Raw genomic sequence first — 19,417 nt, forward strand, 5'->3', positions numbered from 1 at the left:
TTTCATCTGTATAGAATTACTGGGGCTCTAGAATTCCCGCTTCGATCGCGTATCACCGCCACTGTCACAGATGCAGCACAAATGCAGTTTCGTTCGTACTGCGCCGGTACCAGTTCTTTAAATTTCAAACGAACGTACACACCGATCGAATTACCTCGCGTTTATACCATTTCACCTACCCGTGCTATGGATTTACTATGCAATGCTGTATTTTTACTATGCAACGCTGCAAGGTATTCCTTCGCTAAACGATTCAATTTTACCCTTCGCGATCGAATTGACGTCAATCTATGCCAGTGTTTTTTTTATTTAAATAACTATTTTTCTTTATAACGACGCGAGAGTATTGTCATTGAATTGGCGAAATTCCCCCGATGAGAATGAGTCCAAACACGACCTCGTTCGGACGATTTCTAGTTACGGGTACTTAAAAATTTTTCGAATTTGATTTTGGCCACGTCTGACAAAAATTTTTGGAATTCTTCAACGTGGTCGTGTTTGGGCTCGTTTTCACGGGGAGAACCTCACCATTACGAATCGATGGATGATAGTGTCGTGACAATATCGTGAAAAATATACAAATATTTAAACACAAGGCTCTTGCCTCGACTCATCAAACTTGGATCAAAATACTATCGTATATACTTATCGTTTCCGCTCCAAATGAAACGTTCTCCATTTATCGACAAAGCGATCGACGATTGTTCCAAAAAGTTGAAACTTTCTTCTCGATAAACAATTAACGTTCCCACCGTTGCTCGATGTAACGAATAAAGAATTACTTCTCGAAAGTGAACACTGAAATAATGAATAAATAAACTCCGCAATATTTGAAAATTTCTTTCGACAATTCGTTCGAATTCGACGAAGACAATTCTCTCGAAGAAGCACGAGCCTCGAAAAGTGTCCGTCGGTGGAACTTCCTGTTCCCTTTCGTTGGTGGTGGGGCTGGTTCGCTTTAATTAAGGCTAATTCGTGAATTAACATCGGGCTCGAGATAGATCGGCGCGATGGGGTTTCGTGTTCTCATATAAAAATGGCCGTGTCAGGTCGTTTAATCCAGGACGAACGGCGGGTACAAGCGTGCATTAAACATCGGGTTGGTGGCCCGTGGACGCCTATCCTGTTGGTCCAGAGAGAGCAGGAATCGATCGCGTCGAAGGTACGGGAAAAAGGAGGAGAGAGCAGCGACAATACATCGAAAATGCGTTTTCCATTATCCACTCGCGTGCAAATCGAACGAGCGGGCTTCGAACGGGGGCCGATCGGTTTGTTCGTGCCGCGATCGTTGATGTCCCGTTAAGGCACGAAGAAATCTATTTCCAGCATTCGACAATTTTTTTTAATGGATAATCCAGCGCCGAGCGATTTCCAACGGATTGCACCGCTCCGACAAATGGAGACGCGCACCGCGCTCCTGTGTCAAACGTAGTGTCAACAAATCGCCGCTACTACTCGCGTTTCACTATTTATCGTTAAAGTATCCGCAAATTGGCGAGCCACGCGAACCGAAACGAACCTTTTGTTCGACTCTTTCTCTCGTTGCGTCATTCGAACAGTTTGCACTGGCCGACGAACAAACCACCGTTGAAATTTCCTTGTCTCGATCAAAGCCAACTTCTCGTTCGAACGCGCGTTGCCGGTACACGCTTCGAAGCGATTGAATTTTCGACCGATGCTGGAAAAGTGAAGAGATCATTGTCGAAGCTCGTGTTTGGGGAGAATACATCTCACCCGCGAAATAACTTTCGAAATGGAAGAAAAAAAATGTTCTCTCCGACAACGTTCCGTAAGACTACTTACAAGAGGAGTGCCTTGGAGTTATCGGTTCAGTTTCAATTCTGTACGATGATTTTGCTCCACTGTTGTCGAAGGTGTACGATTACATGGGTTTGTACTGGATAATTTTTTAAATATTTGCAATCGAAGATTTAAATTAAGCAGTGACGAACCTTCGATCCCAAATATCTGAAAAATTATTGAGCAGTGGCTCGTATAGTACCTTGCGAAACAAGGGAGCAAAATTGACCGTTCTGCAAAATTTGAACTAAATTCGTGGCCCCAAGGGCTTGCACTCGATAATTTTTTAAATATTTGCAATCGAAGATTTAAATTAAGCAGTGACGAATCTTCGATCCCAAATATCTCAAAAATTATTGAGCTGTGGCTCGTATAGTACCTTGCGAAACAAGGGAGCAAAATTGACCGTTCTGCAAAATTTGAACTAAATTCGTGGCCCCAAGGGCTTGCACTCGATAATTTTTTAAATATTTGCAATCGAAGATTTAAATTAAGCAGTGACGAATCTTCGATCCCAAATATCTCAAAAATTATTGAGCAGTGGCTCGTATAGTACCTTGCGAAACAAGGGAGCAAAGTTGACCATTCTGCAAAATTTAAACTAAATCCGTGACCCCAAGGGCTTGCACACTTCTCGTTAGACGGTACTACCATCGATAACTTCGATCTCGAGACACCCAGTACTTAGAAATCCGTACGCAACGCGCGACGAAAATAGACTTCAATTTTACCAACGCGCAGCAGACTCTCTGTTTCGATGAAACGCCGATCGCGCGAAACGATAGCGAGATAAATCCTTCCCGATAATTTCAATTCGATCTTCCCGTTTCACGGCTCGGGATCGTATTTGTGATCCTTGGAAAAAAAATGAAATTAGAAAAAAAGAAGAAGAAAGAGAGATAGAGAGAGAAAGAGAGAGAAAAATGAAAAGATTTCTCAATTCGGTGACGCGATAGCTCGCGGCACGCCAGATCGGTGAAATTAGATTCGAGAGCCATTCTATCTCGGAACGGATCGATACATTGAACAATAACGTATTTTCGAGCGAGGTGTGTCGCAAATGCGATAGTTTCCATCCGCTCGGCGTTTCTTTCCCCCGAAAATTGATATTCGGATAATCGACGTTTAATCGTTCCACCGTGGCCGATACCGATTGATTCTCTTCGGCGCTCATTTCGCGCACGTTTCGAGCGGTGTTTCGACCCACGGAACGCGGGTCCTGAAACGCGACGCTTATTTTCAAAACAAGCCCGGATTAGCCGTTTTCATCGCGCGCAACACAATCGACGAATCTGCGCGGGTAACACGAGGGGGGGAGAACCGGCCCCAGCCCCGGCCCCGGCCAGGTGGCGGCACGTCAACGAGATTCGATGACGAACGTCCTCCCTCTCTTTTTGTCGCGTTAATACGCATACCTGACGAGCCACAATGCGTCACTTATTTCGTTACCGAATACACGCTGTATCCTGTCGGACCCGTTCCACGCGTCAATGGTAACAGTACACTCGGCCAAAGGGAAGTGCCACAAGATGGAACACACCCTCTTCCGTTGTTACGCGCCGTGTTCGAAACCAACTACGCCTAACCGTGTTATTTCCCAGTCCATTGTGTCCGCACTCGATGACGTAAAGATCGCGACGCTCTGTCACTCGTTTCTCCAACGACTCGCAAATACCGATTCCAGTTAATAAAGATTGATACTCCTGCGTCGACTTAACCCGATGAAGAGAATTTTCCTTGCAAAGAGAGAACTTTGATCTTTCATAGAAGAATTTGTGATGGACACCATTTTTGTATCGACCTCTAGGCAGAGGAAGACGTGATATTTGGTCAAATGTGGGACAATTTATTTGTTCGGTGCGCCAGTTTAATTGTATAATTGTGTTGTAGAATAAATTTTTGGGTAATTCAATTTTATATTTTCCCTGTAACATGTCTGTGTCGATAAAAGAATAAATCGAGCCCATTGTGTGTACACTCGATGACGAAAAGATCGCGACACTGTCACTCGTTTCTCCAACGACTCGCAAATACCGATTCCAGCTAATAAAGATTGATACTCCTATGTCGACTTAATCCGATGAAGAGAATTTTCCTTGCAAAGAGAGAACTTTGATCTTTCATAGAAGAATTTGTGATGGACACCATTTTTGTATCGACCTCTAGGCAGAGGAAGACGTGATATTTGGTCAAATATGGGACAATTTATTCGTTTAGTGTGTCAGTTTAATCGTAGACGTCTACGAGAGGCTGAGAATTGTATCTATTATTTATAATTGTGTTATAGAATAAATGTTTGGGTAATGTAATTTTATATTTTATCTGTAACATGACTGTGTCGATAAAAGAATAAATCGAGCCCATTGTGTGTACACTCGCTGACGAAAAGATCGCGACACTCTGCCCAAAGTTTCTTCAATAAATACCAATTCCAGCCAATAAAGATTAATACTCCTGCGTTGACTTTACCCGGTAAAGAGAATTTTCTTTGCAAAGAGAGAACTTTGATCTTTCATCGAAGAATTTATTATGCGATTTGAATCGATGGACACAATTTTTGTATCGACCTCTAGGCACAGGAAGACTTAATACTTGGTCAAATGTGGAACAATTTATTTGTTCGGTGAACGAACAAATAAACAAATAGCCTACGAGAGGCTAAAAATTGTATTTACTATTTATAATTGTGTTATAGAGTAAATATTTTGGTAATGCAATTGTATATTTTACCTGTAACACATCTGTGTCGATAAAAGAATAAATCGCTCACGGGCAAAAAATGGGGCATATTTTCTGCAAAAAATACTATAAGAAGCAAAACAACTCGGTAATAAAAAAAATGTTCAATACCTCTGTACTTTACGGTCTGTTTAGACGAACGGATAGAACTCACTGCGGCTACCTAATATTTGGAGTACTAGCTTCTATTATAAGAAGAACAGTGTAAAAGTATCCTAACCATTGGAAGCTTTCTTGATAGTACTTGGTCGACCTTGTTAACGAATCAACGAATCATTTTTATTCGAACAGTTCGGACAATTTTTAGATAATACTTTCCAACACTGATTATTGTATATTTCAAATAAAGAAAATAATGAACCCTTGATATTGCAATTCATCCCTGGAATACTTGTAACGTTTGTACACTTGCACACGCGTTGAACTCAATAGATGTCGATCATTCTACACTACGAATGAACTAAAAGAAATTTGTGGATTTACGATATAAAAATCTGAATATCCCAAACACGTTCTCCTTTTACGATTTCTATTAACCAGTTCCATTAACTTCGTACGCGTAGTTTCGAATACGCGTGAAAACTTTTATAGGAAAAATATTGTACACTGCGCGTCAACGATCGTTACAACAGAACGCATTTTTTTCTCTCTTTTGGTACCGTTCCCACTCGGCAATAAATACATTCTTCTCGATAGACGATCCCCAAAGGGCGTGGTCCGGTCTCGGTCACGGTTCTTTTCTCCTTTTTTCTCCCAATTTTTGTGAAACGAGATTCGGCCCGCCAACACTCGACTGGTACTATAACACTTTCTTTGAGTCGTTTCGTGGAAGAAATTTCGTGGGTGGGCCGGGCGCGGGGTTGCATGCAGATAAGGGCCGTACGGGCACTTAAAAGTCCCATTAAAACAATCTGCTCGAGTGGCTCGGACGTCTAAAAAAGACTAGGCTAGTCGGGCAGAGCACGGTGTTCGTATGTACATAAAACAGACCCTACTCGAGTCGAGTTCGAAACGTATCGCGGATGGTGTAATGTTATATTCCGTTCGGATAATTTACGAGCACCCTTTGCTTTCGTTCGGTTACGACGAAGAGAAAAAACTACGCCTCGATTATTATTTTAATCCGTTTGAAGTAAACTGGTCCGCGTACCGTTCGGTCCGAAGAAAGATCACTAAAATTACAGGGTGTCCCGATCATCACCGGTCGATTTGAATTTCGCGCTATTTTTGAAACGTCGAACCGATTAACTTGGAATCTGACATGTGTCATCTGGACAGATGGGAGATTAATTATGGGAAAGTACACGGTGAAAGAACCCGTGAAAACGATTCAAGTTCCATTATTAACTCCCAAGTTGGCATTCGGAGTGTCCCAATCATCATCGGTCGATTTGAATTTCGCGCTATTTTTGAAACGTTGAACCGATTAACTTGGAATCTGACACGTGTCATTTAGATAGATGGGAGATTAATTATGGGAAAGTACACGGTGAAAAAACCCGTGAAAATTATTTAAGTTCCATTATTAACTCCCAAGTTGGCATTCAGAGTGTTCTAATTGTGACCGGTCGATTTGAATTTCCCGCTATTTTTCAAACGTCGAACCGATTAACTTGGAACTTGACGCGTGTCGTCTAGACAGACGGGAGATTAATTATGGGAAAGTACACGGTGAAAGAACGCGTGAAAATGATTCAGGCGTATTACGAAAAATGGCGACCTTTGTATCTCGTTTAAATACGCATCAAAAGTATGAAAATTGATAAATCGCGGTTAAGATATCCTAGAAAGAGTTTCGAAATATCTGAAATAGAAATCATCGTGTATATTCGAAACACGAGTACGTCTCGATTGGTCGATTTTCCCGAATTCTCGGCTCGGATCGTTTATCCGAACCGAACTATCGCTCGGCTCGTTTCATCCGAGTATTCGAACCTAAGTCCCGAGAGGTCGAATGGAGCTTCCGAATCGCTATGCGGGCACGTGTGCGTGCGAACAACGAACGAAGATGACATATTACGCTCGGTGGCTAGCGCGGGAACGTACGTACATATATACGCACGCGAATAACGTAGGGAGCTTACGATATTCCCCTTTGTATTATCGCAAGCCCCATCTCGAGGCAGCGACATATTTCAAGATTTGTTATCTTTAATGCTGTATCGTGTGCAAGAACGTGAGTCGACGCTTAGGCTTAAGCAAAGAGGGTACCCACGGGTGACATAACTGCTGGATATATGTATCGAAAGGTCGCATTGTATTTGCATTCGACGATCGACGTAAAGCCCCGTGGAAAGCACTCTCCAGAGTGAATCGCGTTCATGTCGGTAACTTGGAAAGAATTCTATTCGACCTCTTTGCCTAACAAAAGTTGCTCTTTAAAGCAAAACCCGCTACTCGATTCAGAGGAACGTTCAACTTTCACGCGGTATTCGCGTTTACACTTTTACAGCTCGATATAATCTGGTTTGCGATGTCGGAGGTTTTTCAAGGGAAAAATAAAGACGCGTGGCGGTTATTCTATCGCAATGCACATTAACGATACGAATTTCTCACGGTTGGTGAATATTCGAAATTCACCGGTTAGCCTTGCAAACAGAATCGTACGCTTTCTTGAGTCGTGGGTTCAGGAAAGATGGAAAAAATAACCGACAAGTGTGTCGAGTATTTTTAGTTCGAAAATCTTTACGATACATTTTTATATACAGAGTGAGTCGTTCGAATGTGGCTTTTGGCTGTTGCACTTGTAGCTGATAACACGATTCCTTCCCGAGTTTATTTCTTTACGAGAATTCAAGCTCATCGATATTTGTTTAAACGGCACGTTTATAAATTTCTCGAGTAATCGGGACAGTGTAGATACAGTGGTAGAAAGAAACTACGAGAAGACATTGAAAAGAATATCGACGACCTTGAATTCTTCACTTTAGTAGTCACTATTTTTAACATCTATTTCTCCTCTTATTCTCGTCGCAGGATAAAAATATTTACGATAATATATCCACCTTGATCCACGGTAACAAACTTCTTTCGATAATACCGATGATCTCGTATACGAAACATTTTCGATACACAGAATCGAACGAAAGTTTCGAAAATAGAAACCGATGGGACAAGAACCTCCGATCGATTCGGTATCCATAAACGAACGAAAATTACTTCCTGCGGATACGTGGATTTGAAAAAGGACACTTGTGTACTGTACACCGAACAGGAACAAATACAGGCTGAACGTTTAATACAATCTTCGTCTCCGTTACGATGCGACTTTTCCTCATATTTTCGTTGGAAATATATACACACTATGTTTAAAGTCATTTCAAACAGGAAGTCTCTCGACGATCAACTATTCCGTTTCAATGCAAACTGCAAAGGTTGCCTCGAGACGCAACGATGAAGCGACAAGGATCGCGAAAGGGGGAAAGATAAGAAAGACGTACGATGTCTGTGACAAGATGTGCGTCTGTAAAACAGTTTCCCTCGCAGGATAGCTCGGTACATAGCCTCTCCGAGTAAACCAATCAAGTTGAATAACAATCCGTGCAAACACATCGGGTGTGTTTTCCTCGCGCGGAGAGCCTCTCCCCGTCCCAGTTTCTCTTCGAATTTCTGCGATCCCTGCCCGAATCTATTACTGTTTTCACACTCCGTGAAATCGCTCTTATAGCGCGTCATCAATTGTTATACCAATTGCATCACCGGCGTTATATTCGACACGGTGATTGTCGAAAATAAAACGAGCTCGACGAATATTCCACGTTCGCATTCAACGCGTCGATTATCGCGATTGTTTCGTAGATTCGTTGCTTATTTCGTCTACTTTTTATTCTTCTCTTGAACGATCATTGTACGTTATTCAATCGAAGACAGCGATTATTGACAATTGTCAGCTACGAGACAACTCCTTGGGCGACAATGTGTTAAATATTGTGAAATCACAGTACTGAGTAATCTAAGTAATATTGACAAACGAGCTACTTGCACTTTGATGCAACAGTATATGCAACTAGATTTTCTTCGAGGTTAGACAAGGAAGAGAGTCTGTACTTGTTTTACTTCTATATATTATTTTTTCACGATATACTACGTTTTATATCGTACATAATTCTGATGCCGTTCAGAGTTACTATTGTTATTATTATATTTAAAATATCTGAAAACAAGTGTACGAGAAAACGCACCTAACAAAATTATTTCAAGATTACTTTACGCGTTCAAAGTCGGATAAAAACATTTCAACGAGCAAATTTAACATCTGAAAATACAAATACGTAATAATAGACATCGTGTCGAAGCATATATTCGTCGTACCTGGATTTGTTAAGTTTTCTATGCTTCTATATAAAAACATAACATTTCCTTATGCCCGAAAGAAGATTATTTCGCCTCTAATGACAAATACCGAATAAAAACGACGAGGAGCAATCTCGATACATTCTTAAGTATCTCTCGTAGTTGCGTAACTCTTCGTTAGGAAATTTGACACAGGAAACGTAAAGATTCTCCAGTCATTGCGAATGCTTTAAAATTCCGCTCGCAAACTTACTTCTTAATTGCGTTAGAATCGATGAATCTCGGTAGACGATTTCAATGGGAAGTTCTCGCACGGGCGTTTAATCCCCGCGTCGCTCGATCTCGCGTGCCAATGAAAAGTCATCAATGATGAATACGTACGCTTGGTACGGCGTGGAAACTCCGCGACGTACCGTATTGATAAAAGCAGGTTGGAGACAGCACCGGTTAGTAGCTCGTTTTACAATTGGCTTGGCGTTAACGCAACAGCGCAGCGACTCGCCGCTGCGAAACAAACGTTCCCAAGTGCGGAACCCGCAGCTTTCTCACGTAACACCGGTTAATTGTAAAACGTTCACGTCCGATTCAACGATCCGTGTCTCGGCCACGGAGTCGCCGATGAAAACATTTCACCCTCGGCGTCGATCCGGATCGTGGTGTCGTCGTGTCCCGGTAGAGCTCGAGAGTGCAGATCGCGCGTCGAGATTTCACGAGGCGGCGATACAACACGTAGAGGTACGTACACGTCGCGACGTCGTGTCGCGAATTTTCCTCGTCGGAGGATTTAGCATAATTCCGTTGGCTGTACGCCTCCGTCGGGGTTGAGAAGGAGAGAGGTTGTGGGCGAAGGCGGCCAGGAGTACGGCGTAAACGCGGCCGATGGTGGTGGTAGAGATGACAGCGTTCTCTGGCTACCCTCTTCACCGGGCTGCCGTCTTTCTCCGTCGTGCACTCGAGCCAGGCTATGCCCTGACAGCGTGTGGGTCCATTTGGTTCACAGTGGTCGCCATGGTAACCTCAACCACCCTCTTTTTCCCTTTCGCCCGGTTCTGTGCTACCCGGTCCTCTCAAACTCTCCCTCGGTCTTTTCCCTCTCTCTTTATTTCAACCCGTTTCGTACGTTCCTCCGCTTCTTCGCGTGTCCTACCTTCTCCCGCTGTTGCACCCGCTCGATAGACTGCTTCCGTTTCTCTTTCCACGTCTCTTTCTATATATCTCTCTCTTTCTCTCTCTCTTTCTCTGTGCGTTGGCGTCTCGCTCTCGCACGCTCGCTCTACCTTTCTTCCCATCCTAGGCCGCTTACCGTCTCACCGTTTCTATCCTCGCCCCTCGCCCGGTTGTCGTCGGACTGCCTCCGCCAGTAGGCTAAAGGGTTAATGGCTCCCTGGACGCTCACGTGACTTAAAATTACAGCTACCCATCGCCACTGGTCATCTTGTACCACGAGCGGTGGCACCGCCTCTCTCGTTCTCCCGTTGCAACTGGAGTCTGTTGCTACTGGAGATTTCCATTTATGTCGCGCCATGTGTACCGACATCCGTGCGAGCCGAATTTATTTATGGCCCGTGTTATCCTCCACTCGCCCCGAGACGGGACACGCGTTTCTGACCGAAAAACCGTCATCCCCTTGGGACTCGTGCTTCCGCCACCAAATTCCTGTTAACGCGTGCACGGATTTCCTTGCAACTACGAGGGTGCATCCGTACCGGATGACCAAGCAACCGATTTTAATCGATGCTCGATTCGGTTCGTGATTTCTCGCGAAAGATTTTCAAAATGGACCTGTTTCTTTGGTATTTTGTTTATCAGGGCTGTAATTTCGAATACTCGAAACAAGTGACACTTGGAACGCATCGTTCCGGTAGAGCATGGATTTCGTTGCAACTACGAGGGTGCATCCGTACCGGATGACCAAGAAACCGATTTTAATCGATACTCGATTCGGTTCGTGATTTCTCGCGAGAGATTTTCCAAATGGACCTGTTTCTTTGGTATTTTGTTTATCAGGGCTGTAATTTTGAATACTCGAAACAAGTGACACTTGGAACGCATCATTCCTATAGAGCATGGATTTTATAGTAGCCATTTAGAGAGGTCGAGGAACCGATCGATCGATTTTCATCGTTACTCTGATTTGTGTGGTCGGTTCACAATTGCTCGCAAAAAATTTTCCAAGCAGATCTGTTTCTTTGGCATTTTTTTTTTTTATTAGGGCTGTAATTTTGAATACTCGAAACAAGTGACATTTGAAACGCATCATTCCTATAGAGCATGAATTTTATAGTATCCATTTGGAGAGGTCGAGGAACCGATCGATCGATTTTTATCGTTACTCTGATTTGTGTGGTCGGTTCACGATTGCTCGCAAGAAATTTTCCAAATAAACTCTATCGTTTTTCAAGATTCGTTCGGTCGATCTGTAATTTTGAGTATTCGATGCAGACTGTTGTCTAACTGCAGACACTACCTTCCGACCGAAACAATGGTAGTCCCTTGGAAGGCATACTTCCTGCACGAAACCCCTGTTAAGGCAACGATCAAGGATTTCATAACACCCTCGAGGATGTATTCGTTTAGGGAGGCCAAGAAACCAATTGTTTTAATTGCTACTTCAATTCGGGGTTCACGATTCCTCGCGAGGGGTTCTCCAAGCAGACCCCAACGATTCTTCTTTGGAATTTCTCCGATCAACCTATAGTTTCGAATATAACTACTGTTCAAAAACCACGACGTTTCCTTGAAACTTACTCTGCACCAAACTACCGTCCAAGCAACGACCAAAGAGTTCGTAACACCCTCGAGGATGTATTTATGTCGAGACACTAAGAAACCGATCGATTTTAATTGTTATGCACAAGAATGGCGAGGGATTCTCCAAGTGGACCCCAGTGATGCTATTTTAGAATTTCTTCGATCTGTGATTCCGAGCATTCGATACAGACTGTTGTCCAAGTAGAGACACTATCTCTCAACAAACAAAAACCTGGCTGTCCCTTGAAACGCGTACTTCTTGCATTGTTGTTGACGCAACGAGGATTCGGTAATACCCTCCAGGGTGTATCCATACAGGGGGGTTGAGAAACCAATCGATCGGTTTTAATTGCTACCTAGGATTCGGGATTTCTCGCGAGGAATTTCCCAAGCAGACTCCAGCTTTGTTTCTTTACGATTTCTTCCATCGTTCTACAGTCCTGAATATTCCATATACACTGTTGTCCAAGAAAGAGTGACTTGGAATGCATAGTTTCTACAGACAGAACTCCCGTTGACAGGACCATCAAGGATTTCGAAACACCCTCCAGGGTATAGCCATACAGGGGGTTGAGAAACCAATCGATCGGTTTTAATTGCTACTTCGGTTCAGGATTCGGGATTTCTCGCGATGGAGATTTTCCAAGCAGACTCCAGCTTTGTGTCTTTAAAATTTCTTCCATCGTTCTACAGTCCTGAATATTCCATATACACTGTTGTCCAAGAAAGAGTGACTTGGAAGACATAGTACCTACACACAGAACTCCCGTTGACAGAACCATCAAGGATTTCGAAACACCCTCCAGGGTATAGCCATACAGGGGGTTGAGAAACCAATCGATCGGTTTTAATTGCTACTTCGGTTCAGGATTCGGGATTTCTCGCGATGGAGATTTTCCAAGCAGACTCCAGCTTTGTGTCTTTAAAATTTATTCCATCGTTCTACAATCCTGAATATTCCATATACACTGTTGTCCAAGAAAGAGTGACTTGGAAAACATAGTATCTACACACAGAACTCCCGTTGACAGGACCATCAAGGATTTCGAAACACCCCCCAGGGTATAGCCATACAGGGGTTCTGAGAAACCAATCCATCGGTTTTAATTGCTACTTCGGTTCAGGACTCGGGATTTCTCGCGATGGAGATTTTCCAAGCAGAGCTCAGCGACGGTTCCTCGAGATTTCTTCGATCGATCCATGGGTCTGAATATTCGATACGAGGCTCTGTCTAAGTGCAGACACTACGCATTCACAGACTAATCAAATTTACGGGCTCACCCCCGTCGCTATGCTCGTTTCTGTTGGTCCACTTAGCGACTGACCCTCTCCTAGCAGTGATGGGTTGTTTCGAGAAATTGATCGAATTTCCGTGCCGGTTAGGGCAATAGTTCGACGACTCGACTTCGAGCACCGCGAAACTTGTACCCCTCCCCTCGCGTTACACTTTCCCCGGCTGCGTTTTCCTAACTGTAGGGGGGTAGGTTGGGGGCAAACGGGCCACGAGTAATCCGGTGAGATACGTATTTGCATTTTTCGATCGGTGCACGGTCGCGTTATCGGGCAGCGTTAAGCGCGACAACACGTACACGGGCATTAAAATTTAGACGAGGTATACGCGATTAAACGCGGTCAAATGGAATTCGACTCGTTAATCATGTACGACGAGCTCCAATTAGATGGGGGAAATACGGATTTAGGTCGTCCAATATTTAATGCTCGCACCTAGCAAGATTCGCTCGATCGTGGAGCTTAACGCGATATATATATATACTACATATATATATGTATAGATAGTAGTCGAGCGTTCGATCGGAAAATGATCGTTATTCGAGCCACGCGTCGAAATCAGGATATTCAATGGAAGATGAAACGACGAGACGCGCGTCTTTTAACGAATTTTGGTAATCGGCGCGTACTCGAAACTATTTCGCGCGCATCGTCGAAAATGATTCGTCGTTTCGATATCGAACGATCCATTGACCGATCTCACCGATCTCATCCATCTCACCGATCGTGATTTTCGTTCCACGTTTCGGAGTGTTCGCGTTGTAAAAAATGTATCCCGCAGGCGGAAAACTTGGAACCGATTCGGCGCGTTTCGTATTTTCTGTAGGAACGAGCGTAACGAGGTCAACGCGATTAAGTAATAAAGAGGAATCGTCGAGAACAGCTGGTAAATTTTTCAACGGCTCTTCCAGCGGCAGACTGCGATACCCGGAAATAAAAATACCATAAGTCGAAGTGAAATCGATAGAAGCGAACGCGCGGGAACCCCGTTCGTGAGAAGAGGTACGCGAGAAGACGGCGAGGTACGGGGGAGTGCCCCTAGGCTATGTATACCGAGAGAAAGAGCAGAGTCCGAGCCGATGCAAGAACCACCGCTACTAGAGATATGAATTCGAAAAGAGGTTATCCGCGCTCGACTAGCATCTATAGCCGCCGCTGCCTATCGATCTGAGCATTATTGCTGCAGGAAGTAGCGACCTCAAATTCAACCATCTGTGCCGAGAGAACACGATCATTCATATTTCATAGCGAGGTGGTTGCACCGTCATTACCGCCACCGATGCAACCCTGGATGTGTGTATGCACCGTTCCCTCTCGGAGCGCTTCTTCCTCGCCCGCCGCGCTTCTTTATCATTAGCCCCGTCTATCATTACGCGTTTACTCGGTCACACAGCTGCTTGGGTTCGCGTGCACGCACCCGGTCGAGTATTTCTCTTTTTTTCCCTCTTTTCCTTCTTCCCCTCCCCTCTTCTCGTTTCGTCCTCGAAAATAGGCCAACCGTTCTCTCCAGACACATCTTTCCAGCGAACGTCTACGATCCGCGCTCCACCTTGGTCTCTCTCTCTCTCTCTCTCTCTCTCTCTCTCTCTCTCTCTCTCTCTGTTCGCGATCCCGTCGTACCACGATATTTCGTCATATTCCTCCGCGACCGTTCTCGGAATCTTGGGCACGAACTTGAAATTTCAACCGCGAATACGAGGATTTTATACGAATTCCGTTTCCCCTTATCCCAGTTCGAAAGAAGTCCAACTAGTTCAAAGAAACGCTAGACGTTTAAGTTTCCCTTGTTAGCAGCGGGAACACGAGTTCGCTTAAGCTCGCCTCGAACGATCCGTGTCCACGAGCCGAATTTTAGGTTAGCTCGTATCAATGCTCGAAAGTGGGCGACGATAGTTTCGGAGTTTCCTCGTCTCGCGACAAATGCGTTTCCTTTGTCAACGCGGGTCGTCTCGTTTTCGAGGTTATGTCTCGATGAATTACTGGCGGCCATAACGACGAAAGATCGAACCACTCGGAAATGAATTGTGCGTTGAATTTTTCTTCGATCTATTTGCCTCGAGACACTTTTCGAAAGGAAGAAACATTGACGATACGAGATAATTATTTACGAGATTTTACTTTTTTACTCGATTTGTTAAATTTTACAAATTTTACTTTTCGACGACTATCCGGTTGCACGTTTCGGTTCTCTTTGCTATCGAGAGTTCACATTTTATTTTACGACTCTTCGCGAAAGCCACCGGGCGAGTTGGTTGAAACTTTCGTGGGAAATGGAAAAGTGTTTCCCGAATCTTCGACTTTGTCTTTGGAAACTTCCAACCGACTCCGAGATCTTGAGTTTTTATTTATAAGAAAAATTCAACGCGAGACCGGTCGTTACGAACAATATCAGACATGCTGTGCAACACGAGTTCCTACATAAGTTACAAAAGTATTCTCAACATTCGAGTAAAAAATAATTGTCATTGCAATTAAATAGACTGTTTTCACATACGTGCATAGGTTTGTCGCAAGTATAATCTTCTAACGAACACGATGCTCGTTGCAACGCAAGTATATATACTCATATTTCGAGAAAAACGTATATTAAAATAATCTGCAATATTTTTAACTCGTTGCAAACAACTTTTCCTCTAACTTTCCCATTCCTCCTACACGAGATCGAAAAGTTACTTACGCTTTAGCCTTGCAACTTGTACGACCATCCGACAAACACGTTCGAACCAGCTTACCATAGATACCACCGAATTCTTGCTATAGTCTTTCGATAAATCATAGCAGAACGGTATCGAGTATTCCTTGTGAACCTCGAGATCTCAAAGTGACTCTATCGCATTAATTCGTAATAAGGACAGTACATTCGAGTCATTGCACGCTATATTACAGAGTATCGTCCAACCTTAGATTCGTTATTCTAAAAGCTCTTCTGGTCTTGTACTCTCACCAAGTAACCTAAACCTACCATGACCGACGTCGTCGACCTCTGTTCGCGCAAAGCGAACACGAACACTGTGTAGTTTCAACATCGACTCTGTTCGAGCGAACACAAGTAAAGTGTAACTTACACACTCTGTAAAGAGTGTCAGATGTCTTCGCATAATAATCGATGTTAATTCCAAGGGCTGTCTTGATATTCGTAAAGAGTCATCCACTACGCAGTCAACAGTTTGGATCTTTTTCTTCTCTTTCTTGTACGTCGTTCCATTTCTCTATACTTCGTCCCGACTTTACATTCCTCCATGTACAATCACTACACAACACGAGATCCCTACCGTAATAAATTATAAATCAGAATCGAAACTTTGCAACAGACTCGTCACTCGTTAATTAATACCGAATATCGGCTACACGGTACTCGGGGTCTGACACAGGAGAGGGCCACGAGCCTAAGTGACGTTTGATCGATTGGTCCGTAACGTTCGCGGGATTCTTGTCGTCGATAGATCGAATTCGGCTGCGCAGAAAGCATCCTCGGTACGATGCCGATCGGATTGCACGCAGTTCGATCGACCGACAAGATTAGCCGTACATCGCCGGCTCTGCAGTTGCGGATGGAGTTGTTGCGACCCGAGTAAGAGGCATATAGACGCTGAATTATTCATGAAAGTACTACGATCCTGATGAGGGCAGTTCCATTTCGCATCCCCCTTATACCGACATCGATGCGTTACAGTTTCGAGATACACAAGCGCTGGCCAACGTTTCGTAGCGCGGAACAAATCACGCGCGATCCCCGCCCGTTGATCGTTCGTTCACGCATCTGTCCAAGGGCATTAATAATTAAGGGATGCGTCACCGTTCGAGTCGAACTTCAATTGTTAATAGGTTACAAGGGGAACCGAGCCGCGTTTCTTAACGAGCACGATTTCGTGCAATACGAGGACAAATGTTTCAAACGGGACGGAACATCGCGACAAATAACGCGCGATTCTTGGATCTCTCTCGCTTCTGATCTCGTTAGGGGATTAAATATCGACGCAACGTTCGAGAGCTATTCTCGCGTCGATTATCGAAGATTCGTCGTTCGATCACGAGAAGATCCGTTATTCGATGAATAAATTGTCATTTGTGTCGCGCGTTTTTAAAGAATTGAGAAAATGGTGCCGATGTTTTCGGGAGAGTTTCGTCCGATTGTAACGGTACGATTGAAGTTAAAATTTTACCTCTTTCAACGAGAAACGGAACGTGAATCCAAAAATGATGATCGCGTTCACCGTGTACGTGCCGAGTGTTTTACAATTACTCTGTATAACGTTATGTAATTGCTTTCGTAACGCATCACCTACGAATCGTTGCACTAAAAATGATTTCGGTGAGTAAAATGATCCGGTGGAGTAAAATCCCAAAATGCGAAATATTGCTCGAAATGTTTCGTTGCGATCCAAAATCCTGACGATGTTGATTCTCGAGCAATCGGAGTTACGCTCGGGGAAGTAAAATTGAAGAAAATGTCGAGATCGCCGCGTTGTTAAAAATTCAATCGAGAAAGAGACAACGAAACGATCGGTACCGTAGGAACTTACCCGCGGTTATAAAGTTTGAAAATGGGCATTCAAGTCTGAAAGATCTCTCGTGTACGGAGGCTAACAACCTTCGGTACGTTGCAACTCGGAGAAACTTTGCGGACCGTTTTAGGGTATATCGACTAGCACGGATTTATTTTAAGATACCTGGAACGAGTATCCAATTAACTACGACGCGGCCAGAGACGAGGGAAACCAACGAACAACGATTTTCGATCGAAGAGGCGTTCGATCCCGATCGATCGCGAACGGTAACGTTGTCCGTCGATCGGTCTCGGTCGCAGGTGGTTTCGTTCGATGGTGGTATTTCATCGTAGGAACTGGTTCGTGAACGCATTCTCCATTTTCTTATCGTTGGAAGCCTCGCCGAGATCGCAGCAATCGATCGAGCCCAGTAGTAGTCACGAGGCCGCGCACGAGATCGCGAAGCTACGAGCTCGAACCATTGCACACTGAACCTAATTCCGCGCGGGATTTGCTAATCCAGGGTTGCAGAGTCGGTCATTATTTGGTGTCGCGTGATCCCGGGGGTAAAGCAGCACACGGAGCGTACACCGTGCCACAGAACGCGCTGTATTTATCCCTCGATATATCACCCAAACCCCTAAACACCCCGGAAAAGCCCATCTGACCGAAACTGCCCGCGTATAAAGCATCACGGTAGAAACCTGCAGCAAAGTATTTAGGAGCGACGCGGAAATTCCTGAGCCCCCAAGCGTTACGAAATTGTCCTACGCCCTGCATAAATCGACAACAATTTTCCTAGCCGTCGAATAAATAAACGGGGACGGACGATACGTTCGATGAATTTCTAAAATCCACTCCCGTTCGTTGATGAACAGGAACCACGGACGAAAGAAACGTTTCAACGTGAGCGTTCAACGCGAGCCGTGTTCCCGTTTACAAGCAGTCGTTACGAATGCATCGATAAATTAGGCCCGGGATTTAGAAGATATGGACAAATTTCGTTCCGACTTCCATTATCGCCATTCGTGGACGTTTACGATCGTTGGTGGAATTTTAAATTATGAGTATCGAATACGTGGCTGATTCCTACTTGTGGTTAAAATTGCAGCGTTTTTTTTTAACAGTGGACGTTGATCTCTATTCGTTCAATTTTATTCGTCATTTGTCGTGGAAGTTGTTTTTTTACAATTGAGTGGCTCCTTTGGAGAAAACCGGCGATTAGAAAAGAAAATGAGTTGTTTGTTACAAGTGAGTGGTTCCATTGGAGAAGATCGGCGATTAGAAAAGAAAATGAGTTGTTTGTTACAAGTGAGTGGTTCCATTGGAGAAGATCGGCGATTAGAAAAGAAAATAAGTTGTTTGTTACAATTAAGTGGTCCCATTGGAGAAGGTCGACGATTAGAAAGAAAAGAAGTACTGTTCGTTTACGATAAGAAGGCAAACGAGTGTTTACATTCCCACTCTAGTTCAGAGTCTACCAGTTCCTTTACCATAGCTCGTTGTTATTGGCCCAGGACGGTGAAGAAGGTCGACAGCGACCAATGGCGACGCGCTATGGTAAAGAAACTAATATACTCTAACGTGAGGACGTAAACACTCGTTTGCCTTCTTGTCGCGAACGAATAATACTTTGGATCAACGTTAACGCATCGACCGCGTCAGCTTTTCATATTCGAGGATGTCCTCGAGGTTTGTTCGAACTGTACCGCGAAAACTTGTTACTTCGTAGCATCGAAGTTAACGTTATTGAAAAATTCCCATATACTGTTCCTTGAAAACGCTTCAAAGAAACGTAAGTTTACCAGTCACCGGTGAACATATTTAACGTGTTAACAAAGAGGAAACTGACTTTCGTCTCAGCGAGTGATTCTTGTCGATTCGCATGGATTTCTGACGAACAAGATGGCATTTCGAGGCACCGTTTCTGGAGACATTAACCACCGTATGAGATCGTTGGACCGCGCAACGGTAACAAGATTGTAAACCAGCTACCTAATAGTTCTGGGTGAAGTCTTAGCAGTACTCTCTGTCGTGTTGTCGCAGACTCGGGACCA

At 44.1% G+C, this 19,417-nt stretch overlaps 1 protein-coding gene across 1 annotated transcript in view; it reads right to left on the reverse strand.

The window, feature by feature from the left end:
- Ten-m (teneurin transmembrane protein Ten-m) overlaps positions 1-19,417 on the reverse strand; it is a 398,512-nt gene that overhangs the window by 348,088 nt on the left and 31,007 nt on the right. The window lies entirely within an intron of this gene.

This window comes from Ptiloglossa arizonensis, chromosome 14, assembly GCF_051014685.1.
Source record: "Ptiloglossa arizonensis isolate GNS036 chromosome 14, iyPtiAriz1_principal, whole genome shotgun sequence".
NCBI lineage: Eukaryota > Metazoa > Arthropoda > Insecta > Hymenoptera > Colletidae > Ptiloglossa > Ptiloglossa arizonensis.